The sequence below is a fragment of the Lepisma saccharinum genome, chromosome 14, assembly GCF_977018435.1.
Source record: "Lepisma saccharinum chromosome 14, izLepSacc3.1, whole genome shotgun sequence".
NCBI classification, from domain to species: Eukaryota; Metazoa; Arthropoda; class Insecta; order Zygentoma; family Lepismatidae; genus Lepisma; species Lepisma saccharinum.
The window spans coordinates 78,521,187-78,542,448 of NC_139242.1; the positions used below are offsets into that span (position 1 = coordinate 78,521,187).

Here is a 21,262-nt window from a genome sequence, read left to right on the forward strand (position 1 = left end):
ATAGGAGTTCGTTCAGACATCGAACTCAGTCCCTTACTAATCCTTTTTTTTCCTTAGGAACTTCCAGCAAATGCTGAGTTCATACATACTTGTTTTTCAGCACCCTATATATGTTGAATATCTGAAATCCCCTTTATTCCCCTGTTTTGTCTTGTTTTCCCCTTGGGTATTGTTTTGTTTTATGTGAAGTTTTATATTGTATGATTGTCTGAATTTACGAAGGCAAAAATTTCTTGGTTCTTGAAGCTGAAAAGCTGCTTGCTAATATTTATGTTACGGTAGGAAATGCTTAACTCCTTCTTCACCACTCGCTCTTGGTATACAGGAAGTGCCCGCTGATAGCGCCACTTCGAGAGCATCGCGTAGCTCGTTATTTTTCTCTAATTGGTTAACTCCCATTTCCTTCGCTCGAATGTTCCGAGTGATATCCCTCCCATTCTTAGAGCGATACCCACCCCCTGCCAACACCCTTCCGGTGGAGTGGCGACGACTGCCAACTCCTGTGAGAACTCCGGGCAGTTCAACTTTGTTTGTGTTCCTCTTCACAAGCATCATGTGAGGCTGAGTATCTTCCAGCCCCACCCTTCTGATATGGTGGTTTTTCTTGGTTTTATACCCTTTTCTTTAATGTAAGGTGTTACTCTAAGGTTCTTTCTATTTCTCGAGCTGCCGAGGGAAATGCCTTACACCTGCTTTCTTCTATTTTTTAAGCATCCATCTTTTACGTCTATTATTGTACTGAGTTATTTACATAATTGTGTTACTCAATCGCTAAATTAATCAACCTACTTATTGTACTTACTTAATCAACCACATGATTGTGTCTTACCTTACTTTAATGGAATATTAAACGTACACTTTGTTCGTGGCGCCTGGTGCTGTTGGACATTTTGTTTTGGGCGTTGTCGTCAATTATCCTCTCCTTTAAGGATTTTCGTCCCGAGACTCCTCATACTTGGACGGGTTTATTTGCGCCCCTTTTAGGATTGAGATGTACTTTCTCCTTTCCAGTATTCTGTTGTTTCCTTATGGTTGAATAATACCCCGTGTTGTACGGGCCTTGCCTTTTGTCTGGCCGCTGTGCCAGTGGTGATGTTTAAAACTTTCCGATCTCTTTCCCTTAGAATGAATGGACCCGATGGGCTCGCCACTTTAGAAACAGCATTGTGTTGGTCCTTTTTGATACGACTATGCGAGAATTTTTTTTGTGACCACGCGGTTAGGTCCCGTGGTGGGCGCAGAAGGTTGCCTTCGGATTTTATTCTTGTCGCTGTCCGGGTCTTTTGAACAGTGATAAACGAGTCCTTTGACGCAACTCATATGTTGTTACAAAGCACCTAAATTACTGGAGTAAAATTGTGTCAGAAGTTGTATCACTTCTTCCTCGTAGGGATTTGGCTTGAGAATTTGATTTTTTCCTTGCCTTTCTTATCATTGCCTTGCTCCATATTTTTAAAGTATTGTTCGATTACTTGTTTGAACTAATCACTTTTCCTGGCTCTTTCTGGGTTACTCCGTGCTTCAGCTGGGCCCTCGAGGCGAAATTTGTTGAGATTGTTAGGAGTACGTTTTTCTTTTATGTACGGTTCTGGCTATAACGGTCCACACCGGTTGCGGCCCGGTGGTGTGCCGCCCAATCCTTGTTCGGCTGCGAAGTCAATTTGTCCGCAGTTATTCAGTTTCTTGCACGCGTTAGGTCGCTCCTTTTCCTGCCTTTGTGTGGTGAGAAATCATTTTTTCCCCTTCTACCTTCTTGTTTACGGAAGTTTAGTCCTCTCATGGTTGTGCTTCCTCTTGCGCTTGGGTTGAAGGTATTAATAGAAGTTAAGCTTATCAATGACGTTAACTAGTTTATTGTTCTCACTCTTGGAAGTGGACGTAACTTGTTGTTTGCCAATTTCACTGTTAGAATGTCGCTCTTTCCCGTTGGGATATATTTTGTCTGGTGATCCTCACGCAGTCCACTGCTGGTAACTTGATTTTGGGGTATTTAGTATTTTTGGTTCAGGCCTGGTCAGCGAACCTTGATTTCCCCTTTTGTTAGCCGTCGGATTTTTTTCTGACAATGGCGTAATTTTTGCATCGAACGCGCCGGTTAGGGTCCGGTGGCGTATCGTCGACGCTACATTGTTGTACTTTCCCGATATTGGTTGGAAACGTCTTCATCCTGCCTCATTACGGCTGTCTCCTTCCCTTTGCGTATCCTGGCTAGGTAACATGCAAATTTACTTCTTGATTCCACGTCGTTAATTAATACGTAGGTGTTTCCGACTGTAGGAACTTACGTACCCATAAAATATTCCCTTATTTACATGTTTACTTATACTTTATTTACACATTAACGTTATTAAAACATTTGAAACACTTTTATACATAAGACGTCGTCTACGTTGTAATTGAACGTACCCATTGTTGTTGGTACCAAGTACGGACGATTTCCTTGCCCTCAAGTCATTTTGCTATTTTTGCAATTTTCATTACTAAGCTGGTGAAAGACAAATCTCTCCCTTCCTTTTCCTTCTAATGTGCCTGTATTGTTAAATATTGCCCGATTTTTTTTATTTTAAACATTGATTGGTTGCCGCGTCACTTGCGCTGTACTTGTAATTGTTATTTTACACATACTCTGTCGATTAGATGACCCAATTTTCTATGTTGACTGATAGAAGTGCAAAATTTATGATACACACTAGGTCAATATTTATGGAATAATTTTAAGTTTCTTATACAGGGTGGAGCATTTGCGACTACACAGTTTGAAGTTAGCAACAATGCAAAACAGATGCATTGGGAGGGCGGTTTCCTCCTGCCTCGTGTACACTGTGACTTTGGATTTCAGTAGGAATGGAGCGTTGTCCTCTACAGCAACGTATATTTTTATGGAGCAGTTCTTGTTGACGAAGTCAATTGCAGCGGTGCAGCGGTGCAGCGTGCATTCCGCAGGGAGTATGGTGATCATGACCAACAATGCCGTGGACAAGTTCCTAACAGGAAAACAATCAATGAATGGTGGAAACAATGGCGTGAAGTTGGAAGTGTTCAAAATAAACCGCATGGGAGAAAAAGAACAGTCAGAACACCAGAGAACATGGGTCATGCGTAGCTTTCTAGACCGTCTTGCACAATGTGTTGCCTGCCAGGGAAGTCATTTCAAAGATGTTATTTTCAAGAAATAATTGTGTGCACATTGTTCATGTTTACATTTTCTGTAATCCAAAGGTGCGATGTTTGTTCTAGAAATGAAAAATGAAAGTAAATGTAATCAGCAAATCATCTGTCTCCATTAAAAAATAGGTAGTCGAAAATGCTCCACCCTGTATAATTAATTATATGTGTAATTTTTAGCATTTGACCCAGTTAAAATGTACTATTTTATTTTCTTGCCCCAATTCTGGGTATTTACTCGCGGCCGGCATTTAATATTTTACACTGCGAGTTATGAATCTTTGGTCACCCTGTGTGTGTTATTATTCTTCACAAGTTTACGTCTTCCTTCACTTCGGATTTGTAGTAACACCTGCTAGTGATACTTCGGCGGTTATTAACTGCAGTGATTTTTAACCGAAGGTGTGTTTGAAAAGCGATTACAGTGCTTTTTCTAGGGATTCTTGTGCACGTAGTACCGTAGAAGCTGCAGTGTTTCCTGCATATTGTGATGCAGAGGATTTTTCGTTATTTTGTGGTTAACAAGTACTCCGATCGACGTTGTTGAAACTTTAATATGCTCAGGGAGCCGTAGTTGGGCGCTTGAGGGAAAATTGCCTAGAGATGGCAATAGTGTTAGTTCATGTACCGTGTGAATGTTGTGCTCAATCGGGAGCAATTTCTGTGTGTGCCGCCAGGAGGGCCACGTTTAATCGTCACTACTGTTTAGTTCAGTAGAGTAACGCTGATAAGCAGCGTATATAAGGCGTTCACAGAGGAATGCGTAATTATTTCACATTCCAGGTACCTAAGTTGGCCTGTCGGGCACATTTGGGTTAATTAAGTGTTATTGATGTGTGAGTCGACACATGTGTTTTATGTACAAGACAGTACATTTTTTTTAGGCCGCTATTAAGAGAGCGGCGGTTCGAATCCCGTGCCATTCTTTTATGGCCATTTTGTCGCTTAATTGGATTAAGCAGAGTTTCTTTTCTTGGTTCAGATGATCATGCATGATTTGCTATTGTTGCATAGTATTTTGGGTCCTGTACTCAGTTTTGGTACAGTGTAGTATCTTGGGTTGTTATATCCACCCACGTGTGGTTTTAGGCTTCCTTAGCGGAATTTTGGCCTACAAGGCGGGCGGGTTTGTGCCATTTGACCAGTTGTCTTGTAACTATTGATTCATGATGTGTTGATCCGCCACTCACTTTTGTGTGTACATACCTGATCTGATTTCGTTAGTTCTTCTTCGAAAGTATTTCGTTACAATGCTGACCAATTTCCTCTCTTTTGGGCAAGTATCTTATGTTATGTAATCCTTGTACACTTTTTATAACACTAATTTTATTACGGTCTACACGTTTACTGATGTGGTTTTTATAGTTTTCAACCTTTTTTGTGACCAGCATCCCATACTAGGGGACTTGCTGCCCAAAGTGGTGTCGTTTCAGTCTATCATAGGTAAAAGGGATTTTTCTATATTCCTTTATCGTCCGACGTCCTCGATTGTCTCATTCAGTTACCTTTCGGTTCAGTACTTGGTGCTTACGACGTCGTACTTTGGCATTTGGTTATTTTGTTATATGTGAGTTATCGAACTTATATTTCTAAGTCTTGCAAGTCACTGCAGCTCGAATGAGGATGTTTTGATTCCGAGCTTCATGTTAAATGGCATAACTGGATTAAATAGGTAATTCGATGTGTCACTACGCATCCGTTTCTTGCAGCCTACGTAGTAGATGTCCTCCTTTTCGACTTTCAATCAACTATCTTGAAATCCATTAGTGTTGAAACTTATTAGAAAAAAGGATCAAGATGGGAAAAAATTACCGAAATATCTTGTTTTATGTAAAGTGAATGAGCAAATATGTAAAAATATGTAACATAAAACTTATGCAAAATCATGTCAGTTATATAATTCGTTAATATTTTCCTGTTCATGGTATGTATCTAGAAAGGAATAGAATATGTAATTACATACAAATCCGGGCTCTACTTATTACTGACTGGTGCAAGCAAAGAAACACAAAGGGTTCCGGGTTCGAATCCCGCTCGGGCTTGGTTCTTTGTGAATGTCCATTCATCAATTTCATTATTTCATCACCCATCCACATCTTACCAAATTAGTCAAAAGGCACAAAACGCAAAGTAAAATAAACTAAATCAATCAGTCAATCAAAGAAACACAAGTGTTGTTATCTGCCAGTAGCTTTGCCTTATTTGCCCCATTTTAGGTGAAGACAGTGGCGGCTCGTAGTTCTGAATGTTGGTGGTTGCAGAGAATATATATATATATATATAAAATTTTATTTTTATATATTTATAATGTAATTACATATATATTTATAATTTTATATGTATTTATATTCGAACTCATCCGATGTCTATACAGGGTGCTCGGAAATTCCCCTTACAAACTCCTAGGGCTAGTAGAGGGGACTGAGTAGACAATATTTGGAATAGGAACCCATGTCCGGAAACGTACCGTTTCCGTGCTACAACCATGACAATGTGTCGGAATTGCCTGTGTTGATATGCAACCGGGTAGGCAGTACATGACTTCCGAAGATCACCTGATGACCTAAAGTGTAATCATTTATTACAACCATGTCAAATGAGGTGTTACGTAAGGTACAGAATTGAATGATGTGTGACAGTACATAATACAAACAAATTTATTTGGTAACAATGCCAAGGGAACAACAAAGAAACGTACTATTCATTGATCACAATAACACTTGTGTCGACAGTGGAACGCAACAATTTGTTTCTGTCTTATGCACTGGATGTGTCGCATACGGCACTGCTCAACTACAACAGTGGCTCGATATGACGACCACCAACGTCGTTGCACACATTATACCGACGAATCATTTTCCGGTACACTCGCTCCATCACACCAGTGTCCCGTTAGTTTCTTGTGCAGCGACCAGAACTCGTGCCAGCAGTTCTTCTTCTGTCTCTACATGAGTCTCGTACACCATACTCTTCATACGACCTCACAAGAAATAGTCCAATGGATTTAAATCCGGCGATCGTGGGGGCCACGCGGTTGGGTCACCTCGGCCAATCCATCTTTGCCCGAATCTTCGGTTAAGATGTCTCCCAACGTCAAGTGTAAAGTGAGGCGGTGCACCATCGTGCTGAAACCACAGTTCCTGACGGACGTTCAATGGCACAGCATCCAAGAACAGGGCCAATACTTCCTGTAGGAAGATCAAGTACGCGGCACCCGTTAGCCTGGCTGGATACCGCGGCAGGGTAGACGTCACGTGCCATCAGGTGATCTTCTGACGTCATGTACTGCCTACCAGGTTGCATACCAGAACAGGCACATCCAACACATTGTCATGGTTGTAGCACGGAAACGGAACGTTTCCGGACATGTGTTCCTATTCCAAATATTGTCTACTCAGTCCCCTCTACTAGCCCTAGGAGTTTGTAAGGGGAATTTCCGAGCACCCTGTATATCGGTATCGGAAAGTATCGGTTGTATTTTGTTCACCGGTACCGGCCAGCGACCGATACTTTTCTTGCGTTTTAGTCTCTCGCAGGATCCGTAAGATGCCACGTGATACTTACGAGGAGTATAATTAATTATCATGCAAAGTTTAAAGTTTCCATTTATTCGGCAACAATATTGTGCAGAATTGTGCTTTTTGTGTTACGTAAGAAGTAAAATGTTCTGATTCAACTGTTGAATATTTTGAAGGACAATTCTGATAAATCGATGCTTCTAATTGGGCTGGAATACTCACCCAATAATATTAATCAGTATTTTGAACAATGTTTAATTGTTCCAATTTTCAAGTATTGGTATCGGTATCGGTTAACTGTAGTACACAAAATATCTCAACTATGACAGTAGACAATTAGTCCCAGCGTGTTACGAAGGAACCCCTGTTTTGTTCTCTCCAGGTTTCCAATGTAAGGGAGTTTTAACTTAAGCGCGTTGGATTTATTTTTGCTCTATGTTTTGAAATAAGATTATTTTGTTCTTGTCAACTGAAATCATGCCTAAATGCTATGGAAAGCTGTGAAAACTATTATCAGAAAACTAATGGAAGAAATCTAAAATATCACAGCTTGATTGATATAAAAAATGCGGGATTGCCCATTTTTGTGAAAAAGGCATTGTGCGAGATCTAAAAGCAGAACTTTATAATATTGTATGTAAATGTAAGGGTGTAATAAACGTGACTGCTTCCCGTAAAATCACTGCACTCTCCACGTTTATCTTCTGTCTTTTCTTTGGCGCCGTCAATAGCTTCAACACGTTGTTTTTTATATATATTTGTCACATATTTGTTTTAATTAGTATTATGCTCGTTCCGCCACTTGAACGCAGCAGCTAGGGCTCAAAGGGCAGTGCAGTTACACCGGAAGAAGGCTTACTTTGAAATAGTCACTTTTTCAACTAAACAACTTTGAAATGGTCGCTTTATCAACTAAACAACTTTGAAATGGTCGCTTTTTCAACTATACAACTTTGAAATGGTCACTTTTGCAACTAAACAACTTTGAAATGGTCGCTTTATCAACTAAACAACTTTGAAATGGTCGCTTTTTCAACTATACAACTTTGAAATGGTCGTTTTTTCAACTTCAATTTTCGAGAATTAATGCAGTTTTATAATTTCAGGTGCCCAAGAATTATGCTTTCTCGAAATCCTGGGGGAACGGGGGGATTTCTCCCCCCCCACCAAAATATTTACAGACAGACAGAGGAAATCGGAAATGGCAGGTTTCAGAAGTTAACTCATCCAAATTAAATTAAACAGGTATGTGCTCTCTGTAAATTTAAATCATAGTTCACAAATAATTTGATAAAAAGTTTTAAAAGTACATGTTTTATTTAGTAACATATTAATTGGTGCATTCTTCTGCAGCATAGCTATAGGCAGTGACCACACTACAGGGGGGTCAGGAACGTCCCCCTATTCTCATTCGACAATTTCTCTCTCTCTCTCTCTCTCTCTCTCTCTCTCATCTGCTCCCAGTAAAATGACAAAAATAAATAAATGAATGAATGCTCTTTTAACCAAAATATGAATTTTTGTGTCGTAAGTAACGGAATAATAAACATGATTGCCCCGGGAAAATTAGATTTACCCCTCTATCTTTTTTATTGCGCCGTCACTAGCTACAACATATTTTGATTTCTATTGTTCGCACATATTTATTTTAATTTTAGTATTGTGAATCATATTCCACTGTGTTACCTCACGTAGCCACCCACCCCCCCACACACACACGTACGATTTGAGTTGTAAGTTTTAGACTAAGCTTGTAAAATGACCACTTATATCTTTGTATTCTTGAGCCATTTAAAAAAAATCATTTCGTCCCTTCTTCTGGACTATTTCATAGCAATGTTTTCCCACTGAAAGCCACTTTGTAGATCGAGATCCGGAGCTATAACCTTCCGAAGCCACCGCCCCCCCCCCCCCCAAATACTGCCCTGGCCTCATGAAAGAAAAATATATGTATTTATACGAAATATTATTTTGACTTGGCAATTTCTTTTTTCGAACAGGAATAAGTTTTAAATTTTAATAGCTTATAAATTTACACTAGCAATTTTGAGTAAAGGTTTTGCGTAACCCAAAAAGTACATTTAGAGACTGAAAGGTCAACTCTCGATATTTCAGATATATATTAATAATTTTCATCACAACGTGTTGTAATAATTATTTGTTACTTTAATAATCTCCTCGCAAATGTTTCTCGCATATTAAAACATAGATGCCATATGATTGTCATTTTCTGTTTATTTCCTTGTAATGCTGACCTCCGTGGCGAAGTGGTTAGCACAACACTTTACGATGCCAAGGGCCCCCAGGTTCGAATCCCCGCCCGGGCATAGGTCTACTTTCCTTTCATCAATTTCAACATATCATCACGCATGCCCATCTTTGGGATTAGCCATATGTGACAGATAAGCGAAGTAAAATAAACTAAGTCTATTAATCAATTATTTTTTTAAACACTTTAATTCTTCTTTAGCATGTCACGTTTTTTGTTAAAATTATAATACGATTTGTAAAATGACGAAATTCTAAAGGAGAACACGCAACTTTCTTTGTAGCGCATCGGTCAGAAAGTTTCAGGAATATGGATTTTCAAAATACATTTTTTCACATGTACTTTGCCCCCTTTTAAAAGTAGCGCGTTTTCAATTATGTTACTAATCATTAAAAGGATGCCTCAATACCATCTTGGAGGATGACAATTAATATTTTCTCCCTCCTAAAAGTAATAATATACTTTCGCTCTCTGAATCTCCCATATAAATGCTAGGGGCCGTCTGCTTCAGCCGAGCTCACTGCCTCTCCGGTGACGTCACGCATTCGTGCAAGATCGGCAATCTTCGGATGGCTTTACCTAATCTCTATGTACCTTGACTTCGAGTAACGTAACTCCGCGTCAGCTGTTCGTGAATTCCGTGTTGTGGCCATCATATGCTTGCTTGTTCAATGGCACTTCACCCGACCTTTAATTTTACGTAACATGGAAAAACGTATTCATATTTTAACTGATATATCTACACACTGAAGTATAAGAAATTTTCGAGAGATTAAAAACGTGTTCTTGTTGAAGAATGAACATATTTTTCTACGCCAAAAGTTCCATTTATCTGACACTAGGTTAACAGATCACACTTCCCCCTCCTCTCTCAGTATGACAGCGCCAAAATAAACTTACAAGACAGTGAGGTGAGAACTGTTTCAGTAAATTCAAGCCTTTTGGTTTTGTCTCATGTAAGTAATATATTTTCTTACCTTCCTTCAGCAGTTTCTTCTTGAACTGGAGGTATTTTCGGCGCCAGACAACAATATCACCCCTGTCAATGAATGCTGTCTGTCGAATTTGCTTCCCAAAAACGAACTCAATGTGCCACAACTGGCGATTTAACGTCGAACGGGGAGATCGTCATCATCACTATTAAATATTAACTTCCGCAAATATCTTCCCCACAGTGGACAGCTCTTCGAAAAAAAAAAATACGAATTCACCTTGCGCCGTATTGTGCTTATATAAAAAACGGTGTACTTGTTTAAGCGAGCAACGTGTTTCTTCGCGGGACTCACAACTTGACCGGTCGTTCTCCTTTCTTTCACCACACCAAAAACACAAGAAGCACTACGCACACACACACAACTTCACTTGGACTCGGACACCAACATCACCGCTTTCTGAGGATACCACCGACTCAACGTCACATAAACGTTAACAACAACCTGCTTCTCGCCACTTTTCAAAGGGCATATTTCTGAAATAAACTCGGAGAACACGGAGACCTTCCTGCACGCATGGAAGTCGCCATGGTCGAATCTGGCGCTATTTTCTTGCTGCTCACGTGATCAGTTGTATTTCTTGCAATTTTGACGTATTATTATTATTATAAACAAACATTTAATGAATATATATTTTAAAATGTATAACCCAATGTAATTTACACGTTCTTCTTGCAGTAGCGTACTTTTATAGAACGGACTACATGCTGCGGAAAGAAAAAAAACATTTATTAGGTTGTTGCCAACCTCAATATACTTCTCACTGGGTCAAATACAAAAACGGAAGATGTATGTAGAATGTCGGCATATGATAGTGTGATTGCACATTGTCAGTGAAGATGATAATGCGGGGAGGGGGGGCGCAGAGGAGCCGATCTATAATCCAGAGGTGTTCACACTCCGGAATATTTTTTTCGGGTGGAGGATGAGTCTTGAAGATGACGGTGAGGGCAGGCCGTGAGGGTGGGGGAGGTTGATTTAAAAGGATCACCTCTCAACAAGGGAGAAGAAAAATGTGACAATATTTAAGAATTCACACCCAAATGTGCATTTTATTTTGTATGTAGGGTACAAGAAAATGTATCTGCCTCAAAATATTTGTGCCTCTTACCGTTTTCTTTCCCCACTTTTTTTTTTGCCAGGACAATGCTTCACTAAGTTGCCGTTTTAGTTTCCATTGGTGTTTTGGCTGCATAACCCAGCATTTTCGAACGGGGTGACAAGGACATACGAGTGTATTTTTGGATGATGTAACTTTAGAGATGTTGAAGTACACTCTGGAGGATACTGGAATGTGTGATATTGAGGTGTAGATCGACCACATTGTGACACGCACATTTGTCATTAGTTATCGGGACGTTGAAGGCTATTCACAGATAGGTAATATTTGAATTCCAAATTAGTTATTTTCATTCTTTATCTCTAATTAATAATTATTTTTATTTGATTTGATTTATTTTACTTCGCTTTTTGTGCCAGTATTGGCTAATTTGCGAAGATGGGAATGAGAGATGATGATGAATGGACACTCACAAACATCCATGCCCAAGTCAGGATTCGAACCCGGGACCCCTAGTGTCGTAGCGCGATGTGGTAACCACTCCGCCGCAGGGGTCGGCTAATTAATAATTTAGTCAATCAAATCATATGCATTAACTTACTTTCATTATATATAATAATAAATCATAACACGAAATAAATTTAATCAAGAAACCCAGTTTTTAAAACGTATAATTTATATCAATGTGTCACATTCTTGTAGCAATTTTTTTTTTTTTAGTAAAAGAGAGAAAAATTAATGGTTTGGTAGGGAACCATCTTACCTCCTGGGGGATAAGATGTAAATTTTGTATTTGATTTTTGTTATTTAGCGTCACATTTTTTCCACTTTTGGCTAATCGCGATGGATGATTGATCGTCAGATGAAATTGATGAAGGGACACACACATAACACCCATGGCGGGGTTCGAACCAGGGAACTTCGGTGGCGAGTCCGAAAGTCGGCCACCAGGCAAGATATACATTTTGATTTTTTACATACGTACAATAACTCCCAACAGATCATCAGTGAAAGACTGCTTATTCCGCGTCATTTGACAAATGGAATGTCTTTGCACCGTGTGGCTAAGTAGATTATTTTATTTTCATAAGTTGGCAACACTTTTAAGGTACAGGTTATTTGTTTACAGAAGGTCTTAAGTTCTATTTTCCACTTTAGAGATCAGGCCAGGATGCGAAATCCTGGGGGGAGGGGGGATTTTCCCCACCAAAAATTTCCGGGGGGGGGGGTTGTTATAAAAACAAAAGGCGAGCAATTATTTTTTACTTCAAATATCCTTTACTATATCACTTGATTTGGATTGCAAGGAGTAAATGCAGGATGATATTCTCATTAAAAATGGTAAGCTGTGAATTTCAAGCCATGTCCCCACTATGCCAGGTGGCAAGGCCGAGCAAGTGGGTACGTGTCCAGAGGCCTGCACAAGACCTGGAGCAGACCCGTTCGCGAGACATCGCTCCTGAAATGCCATGCAACTTGCGCAAAACCCTCGCTTGAGCACCTTGCCTGATCATCTGCCCAGATCGTTCTTGGCAGGTATTGAAAACCCGCCGGGTACCCGCAGTCGTAAGATACCTAGTAGGTCTCAGTGCGTTCATTCAATCAACTGCACGCCCCTCCCTCTGCATGACGTAGTTGCTTCGAGTAGCAACTGCACCGGGCGCACACCACTCTGTAGTGTTGCCAACTGCAATACATTTTCACTACTTAAAAAAGGGAACTCGAAGCTTCGTAAACCACATCGCCAATGAAATAAGATTTACGAATGTTGCTACCCCCCCCCCTCACACACACACATTGAAATAGGTTTTCCGTGGCACAGGATCCATAAGTATATGTCGTAAACAACCAATATACACTATGTGGAAGAAAGTCATTGGACACCACATGTCAGCGGATACCATCAGTTTTCTTGCAATCAATAGGACGTTGGTCCGCCTTTGGCGCAGTGATAACAGCAGCTACGTTTCACATTCACCAACCCTGGAAGTGTAGAAGGGCGAGGCGATCGCGACCTCAATTCGCGCTCCAGTTCATCCCATAGATGTTCAATAGGGTTGAGGTCAGGGCTCTGAGCAGGCCAATCGAGTCAGGTGACATTATTTTCTGCATACCACTCCATGGTAGCCCTGGAAACATGACAATTCGAATTATCATCCTGGAACACATATTCTTCGTTTCCATGGAAACGCTACAACTTGGAGAGCATGGAGTTGTCGAGAATATCTCGGTAGGACGCAGACGTCACGTGGCCATACACCGGTACCAGTGGACTCACGCCATGCCAGCTGAAACAATCCCAGAACATGATGCCCCCACCACCATATTTCACTGTGGGCACTACACACTCAGGTAACAGACGTTCTCCGGGTAATCGCTATACCCACATTCTCCCATCTGTTGGAAACAGTGTGAAGCGTGATTCATCGCTCCATAGGACCTTCCGCCATTGCAACACCGTCCAGTTTCTCAGCTCTTTACACCAGCATAGTCTCTACCGTTTATTGTTTTTTGTTATCAGGGGTATGTGGGCTGCGGCTCGACCATGATAACTGAGCGCATGGGCCTCCTTGTGAAGTGTCTTGGTCGAAACAGTCAAATTGGAAACTCTTCTGCAATCGAATGCATCAGACGGCTCCTGTTTTTCCGAATCTCCCTCTTCAGCACTCTCCTGTCCCGGTCGTCCTATTTTGTGGGTCTTCCACTTCGTGGTGCATTGCTTCAGTGTCCCTTTTCCTTCCACTTCTTGATGACAAAGGCTACAGTTGATTTAGGGACCTGTCGGGCATCAGCTATGCTACGTATACTCATGCCTCCTATGGAGCAGCCTACTATGATCCCTCTTTCAAACATGCTGAGCTCTTTCCTGTTCGTCATTTTAACAGCGATTGATCTAAGAAGCCTCCTGCTGCCGTATATATACCCATCTGTACTCTCTTTTCCATGAGGAGTTCGTTTCAGAGTTGAAATCGGGGTGTCCAATGACTTTGTTCCACATAGTGTACGTATATATAGGGCAGGACTGAAACATGTCACGTTCGACGCTGAGGTCGCGAGTCGAACAACACACTGTTCTACTGCGAACACCAGGGCCGTAGCCAGCCAGGGGCATTGCCGTTACCCTCGTTTGGGGGGGGGGGCAAGTACTTGGATAAACGTGCCAACAATAACAATAATAAAGTAGCATGAAAGGCATTATTATCCTCATAAATCATGCAAAAAGGAGGTAGAAGTCGGTTCTCACGCATTTGTGTTGAAACAGAGGATTAGAAATATATTTTTCAACACGTCAATTTCACATTAGCTAATAATGTAAAACAAGCACACAAACTGTTTTTGAAAGAAAGACAATGCATGATAAATGCATTCCGAATGTACATACATATCGCATGTAAAATTTTCATCTACAATATTTTCTCTTCACATGGAGCGAGGTAAAATAAGAAATACATATGCTAACACTAAATTGTGTACATGTTCAAAATTTCATTAAAGCATATATATTATTTAAATACATTACATAATCAATTCATCCAACTCGGAACAAGCCAACATTAATAGCAAATAATATCACGGGCCGCCATGGCATTCTCTTTTTAAAACTTTTCTCACTTAGATCGTTCGGCGCCCAGGGCCGACTCCCGCTACCCCCTTGCTACGGCATTGAACTTGATGAGACTGTATAATATATTTCTACTTTCATAAAACTTGAAATCAAGGGGTTGCAATTACCCCTCAATTCCCCCTCTGCAGGTGCCCTTGGCCGTCTGGAAGAAAATGCAAGAAAAATATTAAAATTAATTCCACCTTGAGTACTCTTTATCCCTGCTACTCTTAAATCCTGCTAGCCTGTTTTTTCTTGTACTTTAATGTTTGACCACCACCCTGGCCCCTCCGCTACACTTTATTTCCATCCAAGGTTGTGAGCAATGCCCCCTGCCCCCTCTGGTTGCGCCACTGCGTGCCTGGTTAAGGCACCATGCAATGAAAAACAATTAGTTTTCAGTGAGGAGATTTTTGTTTGGTCGATCATTCATTTAGATAAATGAAGCTGTAATATTGCGTGCATTTCCTGGCAATCCGATAAAAACTGCTTACGCTGAACTGAAATCGCTAAGTATATAAATTCTCCTTGGAGGAGAGAGCTCCTCCTAGGACTTCGTAGGATTTAGAAGCTACGGAAGTAGGCAACACTGGCTGTAGCTGTCCGCGTGGTGATGAAACACCTGGAGCGACAAGGTGCCGGAGGGCTGTTTCCTTCCAGCAGGTTTTGCAGGCGCCCGGGTCTTGTTGAATGCCCAGGTACCTTGTAAGCGCAGAGCGCCTTGAAGACCAAGAACCCGGGTAAAGACGCAAGTCGACTCGTTGCCGTGGGCAGGCGAGCAGGTATACCTGTCCTCGCGTGCAAGCGGGCAGCGGGTAGGTAAAAGGCAGACTATGCAGCCCTCTATATGTGTCGGCCTTTGTCCACAGGTCAAATCCAACCAGACTAGTAGCGGTTTTCTTCAAAGTAGGGGATGCAAAGACTGGTGCGAGCATGTCTGGGGAAGGATTAGGTTTTGTTTCTTCAACTTTTGATCATGGAGTGGAGGGGAGGACTGGACGAACTCCTAAGTTACAGCATTATAGAAATATAGAACATATAACTTATTTTAAACCTTTAAAATTCACGTCATTGTTTTTTACAAATGCTTAAAACGTTTAAAACACAGTGTTGTAACGTTTTTTAGACTTGCTCATGGGCGTCCGGAAGGGGGGGGCAAGGGAAGGCCACGCCCCCCCCCCCCCCCCGGGAAATGAATTTGTACCTAAAATTATACATTTCACACATAATTTCATTTCAATCACAGTAATTTATGTTAATTATTATAAATTCGTTGAAGAAACATGATAATTTCAGACTGAAATAGTGTTTTTTTAGGGGGCATCACTCTTTTGGAGGAAAATACATGTCTTTTGCCTCCCCCTGGAAAAAAATTACCTTGCTTGCCCCTCCCTGAAACAAAATCCTGCGGACATCCATGGACTTCTTTAAACACATTTTGATATTTGATACTCTAGTTATTTGTGAACAGAAGTCTGTTGAGTGGCTAAAAATGTAATTTCAATTAACAAAAACATATTGTAATGATAACCAGTGGGGCAAGTTTAAAACACCTGGCTACGTTTTATTTACTTTTGTTTTTAGAAGTGTTTATAACATTCATAAAGTTGAATAGTATATGGATAAAACAGATTTGTTCTGCAGTTTACACACTGCACATAGCTGTTATTGTCAGTATTTTGTTGCATTCACGATGAAATGTATTTCGGAAAACAGAGTAGCCAGCATGTGCATAGTGTGGATTAGTTGAACTTTCTGAACAGCTTACATGCTAGATTTGAGAGTAGCAGCGTAAATAGGTATTTCAAGAAGTTAATCAAGGGTTTCCTTTATAATTAGAAATACAGTCCATCTTTAATGATTAACAGATTCCTTATTAATCATCATTCTTAGAAAATAATCATTTTTAGCATTAAAAAGCAAAATAATTATTTTTTTCATTTGTTTAAAACATGTTTTTTGTTCTTCATTTTGTTTTATTTGTTTCTTTTTAAGAAACACAATTTTTCCCTCCCGCCTAGTCATGAATTTTCATGGAGTATTTCGTGTGTGCTGCCAACAAGCCGTCGAACCAGACTGATGCACGTCTCCACCCCACAGTGCTATGGTGACGTCTATTGAGTTCGGCAAAGCAGAACGACTTTTGGATGCCACTTAGCCAGCTGGCATAGTGGGAATGCACATTTATACTGACCACAGTGTATAAAAAACACCAATAAATCATACATAAGTAAACCACAGAAATAACATCATTTGAATATACTTTATTATGAGAGATATGATCAAATCAAGACATACATGAAAGAAGAAAAAAATCATTCTAGTGGAGCATCACAATTAAATTTTACTACATATATGACACAATGTACAGAAATATTCACCACGGTTCATCAATGATTACTTTCTTTCAGAAAGAAAATTGTGCATGGACTTGTAAGCAAAAAAAGAAAAAAAATGTTTCAACATTCAATGCTCACCTTTCACTTTCAAACTGTACATTATCAAAAATTATTTTGTAAGTTTTGCGTTAATCTAACATCAATTTATTCTTCATGTTTCACTGACAAAGAAAGGCATACAATACATTATTTAAAATGTATGAAAATACACAAATAAGCGTAAAAGCTTCACATGAATATGTAACAACATGGTAGCTCATTCACATACAGGAAATTCCTCTTTGTATTGCGAGAACATGCTCTATTTTCTAATTTGTATTATATTTGAATTCTATAATATAAATAAAATACCATAGCTCTAAATGTATTCTTAATATTATTGAGATTACAACACACTGATGTTTAACAAAACCGAAAGGAACAATTCCAAACAAATAACTTGTGTTATTCTACAACACCTTGAGCTAATTGATGACTAAACTAGACAAAAAGAAAAGTTCATGAAGATTCACACATATGAGAAACATGTTAAAACACAAGCCTGAGATATCAATGGACAGTGGAATGACAAGAACATGTATCTCCTGAAACTGCTGTCATCTACTCTTCTTCAAGACTAGAATTTCAAATCACAAACATTGCATAGAAATATATATGTAATTGTAACTTATTAGCTTGTAAAAATAGTTTTTATTATATTTTAATTTTAATTTACTTCTTTAAAAGTTACTGTAACATTTAATGTTATCTTTTGGTGTCATGAGATGCTGGTACTTGCAATCAGTTTGGGATACTGGGTGCATCTTTCTTGATCAATATCTATGGATCTTAACAGTGGTATATTATGATCTCATTTGAGGGACTTTCTTTTGTGTGTATGTCTTTGGTGCTTTACAAAATGAGAATTTTATGTAAAAAAAGTGACGATAATTGTAGTTTACCCATTTCAGGACATTTGGGGTCTTTAAATACAGAACACTGTTTCTTTTATCAGCAAGAAAAATAATGCCGAAAATACAAAACTACAGCAATTGTAGTGTACGGTTGAACTACCAATTTTAAATTCCCAGATTCTACATTTTTCATTATACATGCTGTTTAATGATTCCAATAAAGAAACTATTAAATTTTCATGGTCCTGCATTGCATGTTTTCACTTTGGCCCAATGTACATAAATGATGAAGGAAAAGTTTGAACAAATTCATTATAGTCATTTAGTACGAAATGGATAATCAAATGTAAAATCAAAAATCAGTTTGGTGGCAAGATTATCTAGGAAACAAAATGGAATGAATTCAATTTTACATCAAGGTTTGGTTAATTAAAGTGAGCTAATGCCATATGCTGTAAAATAACCTCTCTTTGCACTGTCCGTTCAAAATTCGAAATTATATTACAATTCGAAACGTGTAAAAAATTTGCCAGGACAGAATCTTACCTAGACTCTCACTGGGGCATTCACATGCTTTTACATCCTCTAGTCCCTACTCCAAAACTTGACAATGTACAGTCATGGACACTTCTGGGTTGTAGTGCTACCATTAGCTGCCAATGGGACTGTTACAACCCAGAAGTGTCCGTGACTGTACATGAGAAATGTGCAAAACCATTTTAAAAGTAATGTTAGCACTATGCTTGTACTTTGTAAGAGGAAGGGAAAGACAGTGAGAGAATTGAGAATCTTGGCTGAAGATTGGAACCCACGCATGTGGTACATAAAGGATTCAGAGAGGAAAACTCTGCTTATCAAGCGGTCGACTGAAAATTCAAGCAGGTTAAGAAAAAGGTATCTTATATTCCCCTGCCTTAAGTGAGGTTCTAATATGGAGCACATGGTCTGTTTAAGATATAGTTTCCAGTTACATGAAGATATAGAATACAGACAATACAATAGAAGATATCTTTACTGTAAGAAACAACTTCTACTTCGTATTGATGGTAATTATAGTGGTTCCTGCTGATATCAATAGTCATATATGAACAATTCAACATGGCCAAATTACAAAGATATTCTGTTGGGATATCAGCCAGGTCAGTTCTGGATATGCTTTCAGATGAAGATCAAAGCGGTGTTAGCTTTCGATAGTTCAGTAAAATACCTAAAACTGACCCAGTTCATATCCCACGAGAATCTTTTATTATTCTCCGCCAGGAAAGCTTCACAAATTAGCAAAATTACTTTAAAGTTTGAACATTCAAACTTAACCATACCAATTTACCATGATTTGGGTTCAAAATACTCTTACATTCAGGCAGATAAAAAATGAGTCATTTTGAAACAAATAATTACTTATTAGAAAGCACATAATTTTTAAGGGAATTTCTTTCTGCTACAAACCTTGGACAGAAAATTACTCAAGCAGTGGCGTGGCTAGGGGTTTCGATGTGACTATAAGGGAGGTGGGGTTTGTGGTTTGATTTTTCAGCAGCCCGTGCTATGTATGTTTATTCATATTTTTTGTATATACTTTTTGAAATCGGAGCAAAGAGGGGTTGGATTATGATGTTTATGAGCTATCTCTTGCAGGGTTGTTAAAGGTCCAAGTTACGTATTGTTTCATTGAAAAAAGCTTCCTGGACCATATTATAATTGTTCCTGAAAAAAGGTTCCTGGAGCGAATTGAAATTCATCTGGAAAAAAGGTTCCCGGACTGTATTTAAATTGATCCGCAAAAAGGTTCCTGGACTTAATTGAAATGCTTTAAATATGAAAAGGTTATACACTGCCTAGAACTCACTTACGTTTGCTGATTTTCTCTCCCATAGTCCGGAATTGAAATTATTTACAATTCCTGGGCCAGGGTTGACCAATTATAAGTTGCCTTCTAAAATTGTCCGCAAGTACGTTTTACATTGGAATGTCACGCTGCTGTTGTAGAAAGCGTAGCACAAGGAATAAATAATAACGCTGTTGTTCTCTCGTGGGCCAGATTCAAAAACTCCCTTGTCGAAGAGTTACTGTACATAATGCAATAGACTATATTAGCGTGGCGTCACATTGAGCTCAAACAAACCCGTTACGTGTTGCTCCGGCATCAGATCCAGGAACTGCAGCCAATAGGAGCCACCCAGCAGATATCACAACAGGGACAGGTAGTGTTGCTACAACCAAGTGAAGGAACACGTGCGAGAGAATGGGGCTACATGGAGAGGGGTAACGTAACTGCAGCATTTCCGTTTCACCCATTTCTACCTTGTACCTTAAAATTCTCGAGGCAGCCAGCACCTGGATTATTCTTTCATGCTCACAAGTGGATAATTGTTTATCGTCAGGTCTGTAATCGATCCAAGTTGCGTATTGTTTCATTTCAATACGGAACTTGGACCCTATTTAAACTGATTTGGGAAAAAAGGTTCCTGGACCATATTGAAATTGAACCTGGAATAAAGGTTCCCGGACCGAATTTAAATTGGTTCAGAAAAAAGGTTCCCAGACTGAATTGAAATACGTTACAGATAAAAAGGTTCTTTACGGTCCAGAACCAATTTACACTTGCTGATTTTTTCTCCTGGACCGGAATTGAATTTATTTAAAATTCCTGAACCTTTAACAACCCTGATCTCTTGGGCTCTCCACTGCTAACAATATGCCCAGATAACATACAAGTATGGATCAGTATATGTAATTGGGACCAATATCCCTGTTGCATTGACACTAGCATGATAGGACAGAGTACATGTTCCGTGCAGATTTAATTTTCAATTATGATATGCCTTTAAAATATATATTTAATTCAATCTTTGGCTATGTGATTTGATACACTGTTAGTATTTTTTTTGGTGTTTAGCCACAACATGTATACTACCTACTATAAATTCTATTACATTAACGACAAAAAGAAATATAAAAGTGATACATCATTGCTCGTTACTATCAACTATAATATATGCAATTACTACCTATGCCCGAAAGTTATATGTTTCTATGGCTACCAACAATTTATAAATTGCTGTAGATACCACTTTATGAGAATTAGTTTGCAGTGGCTTCTATTTAAGCTGTAGTTTCAGCAGCTTCGCAATGTTTGATTGCAGCAATGATGCATAAAGAACATGTCAATCACTTTACATTCTGTAGCACTGCCCAGAAGCATATGATTATAAGAATAGTCATGAAAGACATGTGAAAGACTTTCTAAAATATGTACATTTTTAATATACAATATCAACAAGTTTAAACTTCATTCCATATGAAGTAAATATGTATTTATATACATATATGCACTTCTGAATATGCAGAAATGAAGAGAACAG

At 39.2% G+C, this 21,262-nt stretch overlaps 1 long non-coding RNA gene across 1 annotated transcript; it reads left to right on the plus strand.

The window, feature by feature from the left end:
• Positions 1 to 524: 524 nt before the first annotated feature.
• LOC145999073 (uncharacterized) lies at positions 525 to 17,845 on the plus strand. Its single transcript, XR_014443360.1, has 3 exons — positions 525 to 555; positions 7,790 to 7,928; positions 16,604 to 17,845. It is a non-coding gene; the product is annotated as an uncharacterized LOC145999073 (long non-coding RNA).
• Positions 17,846 to 21,262: the final 3,417 nt, after the last annotated feature.